Genomic DNA, 13,602 nt, shown 5'->3' with positions numbered 1-13,602 from the left:
ATAGGAGTTAGGATATGGAGAGAGCTTGTCAAATCGAGCTTTGGAGCAAGAATTTTTTTTTGGGAGGGGGAGCCACCAGTGCACCACCATTGCCACCCTCGTTGGCCACCAAAGCTATCAGCTCTTCCTCTCCTCCTCCACCACCTCCTCGGCCACCACTATTGCCACCCTCCTTGGCTACTTAAGCCACCCTCTCCTCTTTCACCACCTCCACATATCCCCTCTCATCCTCCCTATCCTCTGCTCTCTCTTCCTCTCCCTGCTTCCACTCTCCTGATCTCTCTTCCTCTCCCTGCCTCCACACCTCTCTCTCACTAACTTCTCTCTCTCTCTCTCTCTCTCTCTCTCTCTCTCTCTCTCTCTCTCTCTCTCTCTCTCTCTCTCTCTCTCTCTCTCTCTCTCTCGGATGTGTTGTGATTCACTTGTTGTTATGGCAATATTCCCCATGCATATACTGGAATGCATACATGAATGGCAACTTCTACCGAGCCGTTTGTATCTACGGCACTGTTTTTTTACTCACCTTTTGAGTTTAGGAAATACTTTCAATTTGTTGACTTATCATAAGCATGTACATGAGCACCCTTTTGGTGTCTGCAACTTTGGTTTTGTGATTCCCTTTCGAGTTTAGGGATATTTGCCAATGCATATATATGGTCTTGTCATAGGCATGTTAAAAAAATCATTGTAAGATGGTATCCTCTTTCAATACTGGTTAAATGTTGCCTTGAATACCTTTTTGCTTAAAAGTAATGATAGAGGTTCTTCTTATTACTGCCGTCTTAGTGTTGTGTATATAGATCCTTTATATAACTGCTCAACTTGGCCAAATATGGTTATAAATGGTTGGTGTGAAAAGGGTTAAGATTGATTGTGGCTGCATATGGTTATGTGAGGTTGTGGAATATGGTAGATATGGTTGTTAATGGGCTGTTAATGATTGCTTATTACATCAAAGTTTGGGATGTGGTGGCTCACTCTCCTGATTTTTTGGAACAAATGTGGAACTATGGAATATCCCTTCTATATACTATATGATTTAGGGGATTAGCACTCATACTTACTACCTTACATGTGGTTTCGACTCCGTCTAAGGTGGTGTAGGACTTACTTACTAACATCTTTTTATGTTACAGGTGACTCCAAAGTATAGATTGACTGCACGTATGAGCACTGTCACTGACCCTAAAAAAATAGCGGCAATTAATGCCAAACTATGTAAAGTCAAGAAACAGGTATATGTGACCAACTTTGAGGTTAAATTGCCTCATAAAACTCATCTCCGACCTTATCTCATGAGAGCTTGCAAAGCAAAAGGGGTTCCAAGTGTGTTTGTTTCCCCTTGTAAATGAAACCATCTTTGAATATATGAGTAACTTTACCTTTCTTATTATTTATCTTTGAAATCAATTTAGCTGGGTGACATCTATAACATGTGGGATACCCATGCATCACCTGCATACGATGCCATTCCTAACTGAAAGTTGTGTTGTCTCCATGGGTGCAGGTGAGGGTTACCTTCTCAACTCTGGTTTTCAAAGGTCCTTGGCTTGTACGCTTTAAAATTCCCATGTTTGTACCTGTGCTCGCCCAAACCCTTACTCTATTCACTTTGTCAAAATCTCGTCCCAGTCCAAGGAAACGGTGATAGACTTCAACCCTTATGTACCATCTCTTATTCTTCGTCTTTGATCCTTTTGCATCTCCGTACTTGACCTTGTTGTAATAACTGATCCCCTTCTTATTTCCTGCTTATGGTCCTTCTTTATGCCTTAATCCTTAATTTGTACCTAATGTTGATCTATGTACTTGCTATTGTTGTACTCAATCCTTCTGCATCCACTTTTTATGACCCTAAATAATGATCTTCTTTATGCCTCTCCAATACTGAGAGGGAAAAATATCAAGGTTCTACGCTTCTTCCACATTCCTTCTTGCTCTTATACCCTTCTTGATGCTCGTAATGTCCTTAAGACCATCCTGAATGATCTCTTGTGATGCCCTTTAAAGCTGCGAAATCAAAATATGGAGACTTGATTATGGCAGTGATATCAAGGAGTTGGCTACTTAACATGAGAGAGAGAGATGGCTATGGCGATGGGAGCGAAAATACCACTGGAGGCTTGAAACAACATGAGAAAGAGAGAGAGATGGCTATGGCGGTCTCAAAGCACAAAGCTATGGATTTTATTTGAGAATACATATGAGAGCTCACGATGGGAGCTTGGGATATGGAGGCTTTGCACCCAAGAGTGAGCTTGTCAGCTTTTTGATATGGTTTCCGACTTCCCCCAAATTCTGAGAGCGCGCCCAGATGCATAAGAGCCTCCCTTTTTTTGCATGCTAATACACCTTCTAATTATAGCTCCCCTACCACTAGCACTTCCGCTAGTGGTCGACATGGGGATGGGCTCCTGATGATGTGGCAAAGGTCCTCACGACCTGCACCAAGTTCACTGTCAGAGGCACCAAAATGGAGCGCACAATGCTGCTGATCATTTTTGTCTTCTACGGCGGCACCATTCGATTTTCCTATCACTCAGGGGGTTCACCGTTCAGTACCCCCTATATACCGTGCATTCACGGGGTATTAAAAAAACCCCTCTTTTAACATGTCTAAATGAATAAAATGACCACATATTTTAGGATTTTGTTTTTTGAAATTGAATATAAAACCCCCTTATTTTAATGTATCTAAGCCCTATCACCCCACGCGAGCATCTTCCCCCCTTTGCGCCAACTTGTTGCTACCGCCCTCCATGCTCCCTCTTTTGTTTTTCCTTGTTCACATTAAAGCCTTCCCCTTCCAACCCATTGGGCGGCCACCGCATTTTTGGTGCCTTTTATTTTAGGCCCCATCATACGGGGGTCCCATAACTTGCTAGGAGTTAGGATTTTAATGGGCCACTCGGCGAGAATTTGTAAGTTGGTGAGAAATTCGTCTTCTTCTGCTTTTGCTAGTGTTTAGGCCCCTCGGCTAGGATCTACAGGTTGGCTAGGGTTTTTTGGGCGGCCAGCTCCCCTTGTATGGCCATGGCCCTCAAAGTGCTCCACATTTGGCATACATACCAACCAAGCAAAACTTGTTTCACCAATAGCCTAGCGGCATACAATTTGGTCCAAAGCACTGCCAAGCACAACATCTTTTCCCTAAAATTTCCCGACCACACCCTTACTCCATGCATTTTGAATGATGACATTGAAAAGAGATACCCCATCTAGAACTTTATTGCTTTCGTAAAAGCATCATAAATGGCATGTTGATAGTCAAAGCAATCCCAGCTTGTTCTGCCCAAATATCAACTAAATCCATCTCAAGCACAACCTCGACTGCTTCAACATATTTTTCCCGCTCATAGATGTCTGAAACTGCATAGCAAACCGAATCGGCCATAACTTTAGCACTGAATGCCCGATTCGATCACAGTAAAGCACATACTCTAGCCCATGCTAGATGTTATCAAAGGGAGCCATGTCAAGTTGAAATAGATCACTCGAGCACGTATCCCAACTTTGGTCTAAAGATAGCGGATCTGAACCCTGGAAAATACTAAATTGCCCATAACTTTTCCATCCGGACTCCAATCGACGAGTTGTAAAGACATGCTTGTAGAGCATTCCAAGTACTACAACCTTGTCCTATAAAACTTCATTTTAACAGGCTTGGCTTGTAGGCATTAATCTTCATTTCTTGGCCCCAAAACTCATAATAAGTATACATATCAGTCAATCCTGCTATCATATCAAATTCTCACATTAGTGATAAGTTTGGCAAAAATTGAAAAATGCTTGCGAATCCTCCTCTTTCATCCACCTCCTCTAAACCACACATCCTCCTCCGGCATGTGCCAACCATTATCTAAAACAGGTATGCACACAAGAGCAACTCCTCCCTTCTGCCGACAAACATAAGATCCGTATCACAATCAGTAACAAGGGGAATACAATAAAAAATCCGTATTGCATATCTCATAATTTAAAAAAGATAGCAAGCATTCTTTGAAACTAATCCCATTCTCACATCATCCCCTTTAGCACATGGAATCTTAGCAACATTCGCCACATCAATAAATTTTGGAACATCGCTCACACATATAGACTTGTCTATGCATACCTCCTCTACATGATCATCTTTGAACATATCTGTGCCTGTTGGAAACCCATCCTCCCTGTGTAAAACCTACACCCCCTCTATATAGGCATTCCCGTCAGAAGAAGCATCATCACATGTTAGACCATATGCATGTAAGTCACTTACGAAAGCATCAATGATGACATCCTCATCCTGTTCAACAACATCTCCATTTGCATGAACTTCTTCCTCAATAGACATAGGTATATCCATGGTAACATGTGCATTTTTCTTATCATGATAGGCATCTCCTTTCAGATTCAAAGACTCGTCACATACCTGTAAATAGTCTGCATGCATAGTGTCCCTCTGTGAGTTGATCATGGAACAATCAACATCTTCATTAATAGATTCACCTAGGTTTCTAATGGCATAGCTATTAGCTTTAGGTAGATTTGAAAACTTTGCATTACTTTTAATATTTGGCCCTTCAATTTGTGCAACATCTCCCAAAGCATCTTGCTCTGCTGCTAATTTTGCACAAACTTGTTTCCAAAATTCTTCGTAGTTTAGTGCCTGCCCATCATCGTACTCCATTTCCCTTGCCATATATTCATTACTGGTATGAAAAATTACTTCTTTAAAGTACTCCCAACAATCTGCATATCCCCTGGCAAGATCTTTAAATTGTGTAGTCAAACTTGGAATAACCAACCGCTCAAATGATTTCACCATAAGCTCCTCTAGAACTTGGCGAGCCCGCATTTCCATCTCGTAGTAGGAAAGGTATCCCAGTGGATCATAGCACTCGAACATATTTCACGCAACATATATAGCGGCTAATGCCTCTTCCACATCATCTTCTAATTTATTCGCCTTCAGTTCATGTGTTCGTACATCGATTGATAATGCTTCAATCATCTCCATCAATTTTTCAAAATTTGGTGTATTCTGTACCTCTTTAAGGAAGTACATCATGCAGATTCTTGTAAGTTTTTGTAAAACCACTTGCACCTCTTGCTACGACTCCATCTTCACTCTCTCACCCGGTCAAGTTTCACGTCGAGGGTTCACCAAAAATATCGGAGTGTATTTCGTGTAGCCGAGAACACACGGGGTGCTTGGGCTATGAGAGCGTATATTGTAGAAATGGCATAAATGGAGAAGAGAGTAGCAAAGAGATTTATCACGCCTGAAGAGGAGAGAGGCGAGTAGAAGCACCAATACACCAGGAGACACAATTCCAACACTATTTATGTCCAAATCGTTTACAAAACCTTGTGTTCAATATCTTTTCTCTTCATGAAAGAGAGCTATGGAGATATGATTGTCAATTTTCTAATGAAGGCAAGGCAAAAGAAAGAGAGAGAGAGAGAGAGAGAGAGAGAGAGAGAGAGAGATAAACTATGGGTTAAAGTTAATGAAGCTTACGAGCTTGGCTATGACTATTTTAAAAGAGAGAGAGCTAGATTTTAGAATTTAGGCTATGGGGTTTTGAACCCAAGAACTCGATTAAATAAGGGCCATTTAAAATCAACTAAGAGCCCGAGTTCTCCTCAACGCCCTCCTCAACCTTTGACAACCTCCTCAACCCTGTTTAATCCTTTTGCAATTTCTGCTGATCCCTTTTGCTTTGGCCCTTCTTCTCACGGCTCTTTGTGGCTCCTATTTTGCTTGCAGACCTCTTGGCGGCCCCACTTTAGCATGCTCCTCTCGGCCTTCTCTCCCGACCACTTCTCTCTTTGCGACAGCTCGTGGCCCTGTTTATGGTGCCCAAAGGCCCCTCATCCCTTTCTGATGATGCTCCTTGGTGCCCCTCATCCCTTCCTTGATGATGCTCCCTTTCTCGACACACTTTACTGCTCCCCAACCTTTTCACAGAAGGGCTCTTCAACCTCCAGCACGTCGGCCAACCCCTCCTTTGCAGCTAACGACACCACCTCTCTTTAACTAGCGCCTTTGCACCGACTCCCTAGGCCCCCCCATAGGGATTAGCCTCCTCTTTCGATCCTCTTTTGACCGCAATTGATGGCTTCTTCTCGTGCTTCTGGCCCTGCTCTCATGCACCTCAAGGCTACTGTAGATGCCGCATTGGCCTTGCTCTCAAGCGCCTTGTCTGCAGCTCTCCAAGGCAACTGCACCCTTTTGTTCACCATGAAGGTTCCGGCCTTGCCTGCTACCAAATGCAGCTGACTCCATGCTCTATACCGTGTTGCTACAGGTTTCCTCTTTTCGCTGCTACCCGATTATCCCCATGCCAACTCCCTTCCACTCCGCCTCTGCATGGCAAACCCCCCATGCATCAGATAGTAGACGTAGATAGTGGTTCCTAATGCCAACTGAGAGCAACGCTACCTTTCACCAGCTTTATTCTCTTTTAAAAAAATAACTCCGGCTAGCCTTGTTTCACACGCCCCAACAACCTTTGATTGCCGATGCTAAAAAAATTCCTTCGATCCATGCCATCAACTTTATATGGTCACTTGCCTTCAAGATGCAAACATAGATGACAGCTTTTGAAGAAAGCTCCTTCCCTTCAAAGCCAGTATATACTGCAATCAAGGCATTATAAGTGATGACATTTTGGATGAGAAGCCCATCAAGACTTTTGTAAGAGCACCACATTAGGAATTTATGTTGATTAGCATTGTCAAGCATAGCATTCCCGATCTTAACCTAGCTACCTGCTAAACATATCTTGCAAATCGGCTTGATCTGCATGTTTTGGCCCTATTTCCCATCGTGAAAGCACAGCGACACGACAACGCGCGTGAGTGCCCTATACACACTATTTGTAAAAAAAAGTTTTACTTTTTTTTTACTTGTTCAAATCTCTCTCTCTCTCTCTCTCACACACACACACACACACACACACACACACACACATTCTCTCTCTCTCTCTCTCTCTCTCTCTCTCTCTCTCTCTCCCCACACCCCCCACCCCCCTCTCTTTTCACTCCCCTCCTTGGTGTTGCTACTCTCTCTCTCTCTCTCTCTCTCTCTCTCTCTGTGTGTGTGTGTGTGTGTGTGTGTGTGTGTGTGTGTGTGTGTGTGTGTGGCTCTGGCACACGCCAACACCATATTCCTCCGTCCCTTGTCCACTATCCTCTCTCTTTGGTCCCCTCCCACCCCATACTCCTCTATCTTTCCCTCCCTTCTCTCTCTCTCTCTCTCTCTCTCTCTCTCTCTCTCACACACACACACACACACACACACACACACACACACACCCCAATGTGTTTTGGCTTTGACAAAATCCAACGTGCTACGTTGCATACATTACATCACCCATATTGCCACCAATTACAAAACCATGTTCTTTGCTAAAAACGGAAATCGTACTACTCCTTCTAATATGTTTAAGACTATCCCCATTGTGAATGATACACACTATCTCAATCATTTGGCTCGGCCCCCACTCCGCTCGATGATGCAAGACGGGACATTGGGGCAATGGAAAAGAGTCACGTCAAATTATGTATATTATGCTCACTGCAAGTTTGAGAGTATTATAAGTGCCACACACTATGAGAGTCATATACTTTTGCATTACATGATAGAATATGAAAGGCTATGAAAAGGGATGCAATGTGTCAAATGCTCAAGCTCATTGCATATCCACCCCCTTCAATGCAAAATAATGTGTGTGTGTGTGTGTGTGTGTGTGTGTGTGTGTGAGAGAGAGAGAGAGAGAGAGAGAGAGAGAGAGAGAGAGAGAGAGGGAGGTTACATAAGAAAGTATGGAAAGACATGGAGATGGATAAATGGAGATGGTTCTCAATATAGGAGAGAGAGAGAGAGAGAGAGAGAGAGAGAGAGAGAGAGTTTCATAGGAGGGATAGAGTGTGTGTGTGTGTGTGTGTGTGTGTGTGTGTGTTTTGGGGGGTGGCGGGTGTTGCATTTTTTTTGGGACAAGTGCATCGTTTATATCATAGTACCACCGCATGAATTTTTGATATGCACATCTATTGCAGTACCGCCGTCTTGCATTCGTTTGCATCCATCTCGTATCCATCTACACTATTTATGCTAAAACTGATGTATTTATCTTGGTCGAGAAAGGGGTTTCCGCTTTGCAATTACAAAGAATTTTGAAGTCGAAGACGTCGCCCAATAGTTTGCAAGCATGCGAAGGCATCACGACCCGTGCCGATAGAAGGAGATGCGAAACATTTTCTGTGGTTCACATTTTGATCAGAGTTCAAGCGTTTAGTCAATTTACAAAATTATAAGATGGAGTCTTTTTTAGAATAGGCATGATTTAAAAAAATAAAATGAAAGGGTGTCTTTTGGGAATGGTGACTGCTCGTGAGGGAGAAGAGGGGAAGGGGGTTCCATTTGCAAGGGCCGGTTGCTAATGAAACAAGCTCTGTGTGTGTGTGTGTGTATGTTGTGAGCACCATTGCGTGTATGTGTATGTGTGCGAGTCCATTCCTGTTTGCGCAATCCAATAGATAGAACCTCCCTTCACTGCTTGTCGAGGTTGAAGGAAACGAGAGTAGAGAGGGAGAATTTGCTCTACAAAGGAGAGTCAAAGAGAGAACGCCTCTCTACAGTCTGTGAGGATTCAAAGACACACACACACACACACACTTATCTTGACGACAGTGTCTTGGCCCAATTGGGATCTTGCTTTTTCGGGTGGCACGCTCCTTACCAACCCACCTCCTAAATCCCTTGGAGGCTTCAATGCATATCAAACACAAATGGACAATAACCGGTTTTGCACATGCAGTGTCTTAAGTGTGTTGCATTGGCTCACATGCAATATTTTTACTGCAAAGCAAGATCTCTCTCTCTCTCTCTCTCTCTCTCTCTCTCTTTGTCTCTCTCTCCCCTTAGATGTAGATAAGGTCGAAAGACTCCCTTATCACATAAAACGTGGCTCATATTGTTTCTATCGAGCGGTCTCTATCTCTCGCTTTCTCTATCGGGTACGCAGACACTCACAGCGCCCTGGGATCTGCAATACCGATTTCCTCCATCTGGTCGCCTGCCACCGCTGCTCTAGTAATAATGGAGAGCTTGTGCTCGCAGGTTCTCTCTCTCTCTCTCTCTCTCTCTCTCTCTCTCTCTCTCTCTCTCTCTCTCTCACTCACACACACACACACACACACACACACACACACACACACAAGGGAATGGCGCTCTACCTTGCGAGATTGGAGCTCTCTGATTTACTGGCTTTATCAGCAGTATTGGGCTTCGGAAACTCTTCTGTCTCTATGGCTCAATGGACGACATGTTGGCTGTGTTGAAAGACAACCATACTCGGCAGCCCATCTGAGGGACGAGATGTGCTCCTTTCTCTTCTCTTTTTGCTCGCGGATCCCTATCGAGGATTAGCTGTGTGAGTTAATCCTATGCTCATCAATTTTTTGCTACGAAGATTCTTTGATTGCTATCTTTATCTGTGTATTGGCTCTATGTGTATGCATACACTGTATCTCTCTCTCTCTCTCTCTCTCTCTCTCTCTCTCTCTCTCTCTCTCTCTCTCTCTCACACACACACACACACACACACACACACACACTCCTAGGTGGCAACCACTTCAGAGAAATTGGTTTATGCGGGTCTGTTCATTGATAGTGCCCTCTTCCGCAATAGGCCTCAATGGAAACTCGGATCAGGGAGTCAATTTTGTTACAGAATACAAAGTCAACTTAATGGGGCAGGATGCATACCATAGGTAGGTGCCCTGGCACCTGCTTAGAATTTGGACATGAGTATATCAATAATTTTTATGGGTTTTCTTCAATCTATTTTTGAAACATCAAGCTTGATTTAACAAATAAAATAAACTATAACTTATGTCTTAGAATTTTCAATCTCTTTTAAGGACATTTTGTGATTGTTGAAATGCCATATTATAAATTCAGAGATTGTACTGTTGGTTGGGATGGTATTAGTGTATATTCATGATGGTACAAACTATACTAATAGACTATTAAAAAGCATTGCCTATCGAGGATGTTTTGGAAGCATAACGAGCATGTTTTGGAATGCCTATTTAAACATTTTGTAAAGTAGCCTGTATGTTTCAATGCATTGAGAAAACTAATGTTTAAAGACTCTCTCTTTCAAACACTAAGAGCGAGTGGGTATATGCCATGAATGGTAAGCCGTAAACCTCCTGTGGAGGATCTCACTAGGAGATGGCACAAAGTGGAATTTTTGAAAATGTGTTCAATTTACAAACAAGACGATGCCCAATTTTCTTGCCATACAAGTAAAGTTAACCTTATCAAATTGTTGTCCCTTTTATTCAAGTTGGTAGTGACATTATGACTCCTAGAAAGATCGAAGAAATCTTGCCTCAATCAGTAGATACCGTTTTTAATGATTGTATGCAGGAATTACATGGACAATTGTAGCTAAAGACAAAGAACTAATGAAATTTGCCTACATGAAACCAATTGATGAGTTGAAAAAAACCATCGAAGTCTTCTACTTAGAATAAAACATTGAAGTCTTCTGCTTTGTATGGTAAGGTAACTTGGGAGCTTTGTAAGGCAAGGTAATTTGGACTTTTATAAGCATCATAATAAGGTAACTTGGACCTTAATCCTCCTGTGAGGGTCTCTTGGTGAGATGGTATAGTTTGTTGGAGAGTTTTGAAACTTTATTTGGAATACAAGGGAGATGCTGCCAAATTTTCATAAATTACGAACTTGCAAAATTAATAGTTAATATGACATAAGTCCGGATAACATGGGAGTAGACATTGACGGCAAATTATGTTAGGAGAATGCTCAAATTGGGTAGAATTGACATATTGATATATTCATTTATTGCATTATGTTTTGACAAGCTTCTACTTCATGAATAATGTAGCTGATGAATTACTCATCAAAGAAAACCTTGAGAATACCGTATTTTTTAAGCTACTATCCAAGGTAAGGGATAGTATTTATCTTTGCGAATGGACATAGTCTTACAGGGTATTTATGATACTACAAGTGTTTGTATTCTTGGTGTCGGTTATCATTGCATATAAACATATTAAGAATTGGGGATATGTTTTTTCAAATCCTTTTTTAGATACAAACAAGGTGTTAATCTCTAATATGTTTTGAGGATGCTACCATATTTTAGAGATAGTAACATGGGATATACTGCCAGTTTTTTATACATGGGATATGTTTTAGTTCTTGAAGTCGTAAACCTCCTGTGGAGGGTCTCGTGGGGAGATGGCATAAACTGAGTTTTTTGAAATACTACTCCAAATACAAAGGAGGTGCTGTCCAATTTTTTGCCAGGCGTTCTACATTGATCGATAACCCAGAAATACATAGGTATTTGCATCAAATATGGTAATCGACACTAGTGGTTTTTTGAGAGAGCTCGACGAGTATCGAGGTAGACATACATATACATTCAGAGGTTATCTTACTTGAAATTTGAACTTAATAGTCAATCCTAAGGGTAAGCTGTAAACTAGGTCTACAGGTGTGACATGGATGACAATTGGATCCAGTGTCGACACCTGCAAAATGCACAAACATAGCCAGTTCTAATTGAATGTTTTTGTATGGATGCAAGTAACAATTGGATCCTTCTCCATGTAGATGTAGTGGAAGCTCAGCCCAAAGGGTGGACGCACACAGATACAACATTAAGATATCAATTTGTAATGATCAGAGATTGGATTTCTGATCTAAATAACTGTATTATCCATTAGATACAGAATGTTGTATTGATGTATATGAAATGGTAATTGAGTTGTATGACATATTGTTTTAAAATTTGTTATTTAATATATTATTTAATACAATTGTCTAAGTATGGTTCAAATCTGAAGGGATTTTTTTACTTAAACACACACACACACACACACACAGAATCTCCCTCTGCATAAAATCAGGGAGAGAGTGGTTTGCTTCGGGCTGCCAAGGGCGACATAGGGGGACAAAAGATCCTTGAGAGGGCTGCCTTGAAAACATGGGAGGAAGAGGGCTTTGCCCTACTGTGAATCGAAGAGAAGGAGAGCTCGGTAGGTTGCCGAGAGTGAAGAATAAGAAAGAGTGGGAGGGGCTTTTCCCTCTATACAGTGCTGAGGGGAGAGAGAACCATCTGTAGAGGCTGCCAAGAGCCGAGTAGAGAGAGGGTCGACTCTCTGTGTAGCAGGCCATAGCCGAGAGAGAGAGAGAGAGAGAGAGAGAGAGAGAGAGAGAGAGAGAGAGAGAGAGAGAGAGAGAGAGAGCTTCTGCAAGGGCTTTGCCCTGTAGCATATCGAAAAGAGAAAGAGAGAGAGAGAGAAAGAGAGAGAGAGAGAGAGAGAGAGAGAGAGAGAGAGAGAGAGAGAGAACCTCTCTGATTAGGCGAGCAAGAGGAGAGAGAGCTTGGCTCTCTGTATAGAATCGAAGAGAAAGAGATAGCAGGGTCGGCTAGCTTTGAAGACTCGAAACAGAAAGAGAAAGAGGGAATCTCCCCGAGCGCGTTAAAAAAGAGAAAGAGAGATAGAGTAAATCACTTATTGAAGGAAAGAGAGAGAGAGAGAGAGAGAGAGAGAGAGAGAGAGAGAGAGAGAGAGAGAGAGAGAGGCAGGGCGGTTACATTCGAACCAAAAGGGAGAGAGTGGCTCACCACCAAATGGTGAGAGGTGCTCTCCTTCTTGGCGTACTTTTATTGCTGCAGACTTCAAGTTCCAGTACAAAAGCGGACACCGAAGTCGCGACTACCATCAAACCTCAGAAGTGACGGTAGGACAACAATACCAAAGCAAAGATTTTCTACCTCTAGCTATTTACATGCTTCACACACTTTTGCTTCCATATACCCACTCATAGCAATTTTCGTGAAGTTTGTAAATTTATCAAAAATATTGAAGCTTTGTAAAATTCACCCTTTAAGGGAGGTCATGAGGGTCCCTCCTAGCCTTGCCATCAAATTTTAATCTTGATGGTTTAGTTTTGAGCTAAGTTTTCTCCTCTCCCCCCATTTTGATATAAATACATCTAAAGTTACATCTATAAAAGCGGCTTGCGCTCATACATCATAATACAAACGCAAATTCGGGCCTATTTCCATTGTGTTGACTCTTGTAAGCACAGTCTACATCATTTTGTTATCTATCATCACCATATTTGTGCTCGTACTATGTTTTCATTTGCGCATTATCTTTTCTCTAGGTCCATTCTACCTTTCTCATTAGGCTTTGGGGTTTCTATTGCACTTTCTATCCTATCTTTGTTGGGTATTTGGGGATTCTTTGGGTCTTTGTCCTCTTTGCCTTGTTCGTCCAGGTATTTACCAGACAGGGGGAGAGAGAAAGAGGGATGGATAGAGAGAGAGAGAGAGAGAGAGAGAGAGAGAGAGAGAGAGAGAGAGAGAGTTTTGGGGGAGGGATAGTGTGTGTGTGTGTGTGTGTGTGTGTGGAGGGGAGGGAGAGGGGGGATAGACAAAGGGGGTGAGAAAGGAGAAATAGAGAAAGGAAAGGTAGGAAAGAGAAATCTAGAGACATAGAGAGAGAGAGAGAGAGAGAGAGAGAGAGAGAGAGAGAGAGAGAGAGAGAGAGAGAGAGAGAGAG

Source organism: Adiantum capillus-veneris, chromosome 29, assembly GCF_014529385.1.
Source record: "Adiantum capillus-veneris isolate H3 chromosome 29, ASM1452938v2, whole genome shotgun sequence".
In the NCBI taxonomy this organism is placed as follows: domain Eukaryota; kingdom Viridiplantae; phylum Streptophyta; class Polypodiopsida; order Polypodiales; family Pteridaceae; genus Adiantum; species Adiantum capillus-veneris.
Note: the sequence above shows the minus strand (reverse complement) of the source record.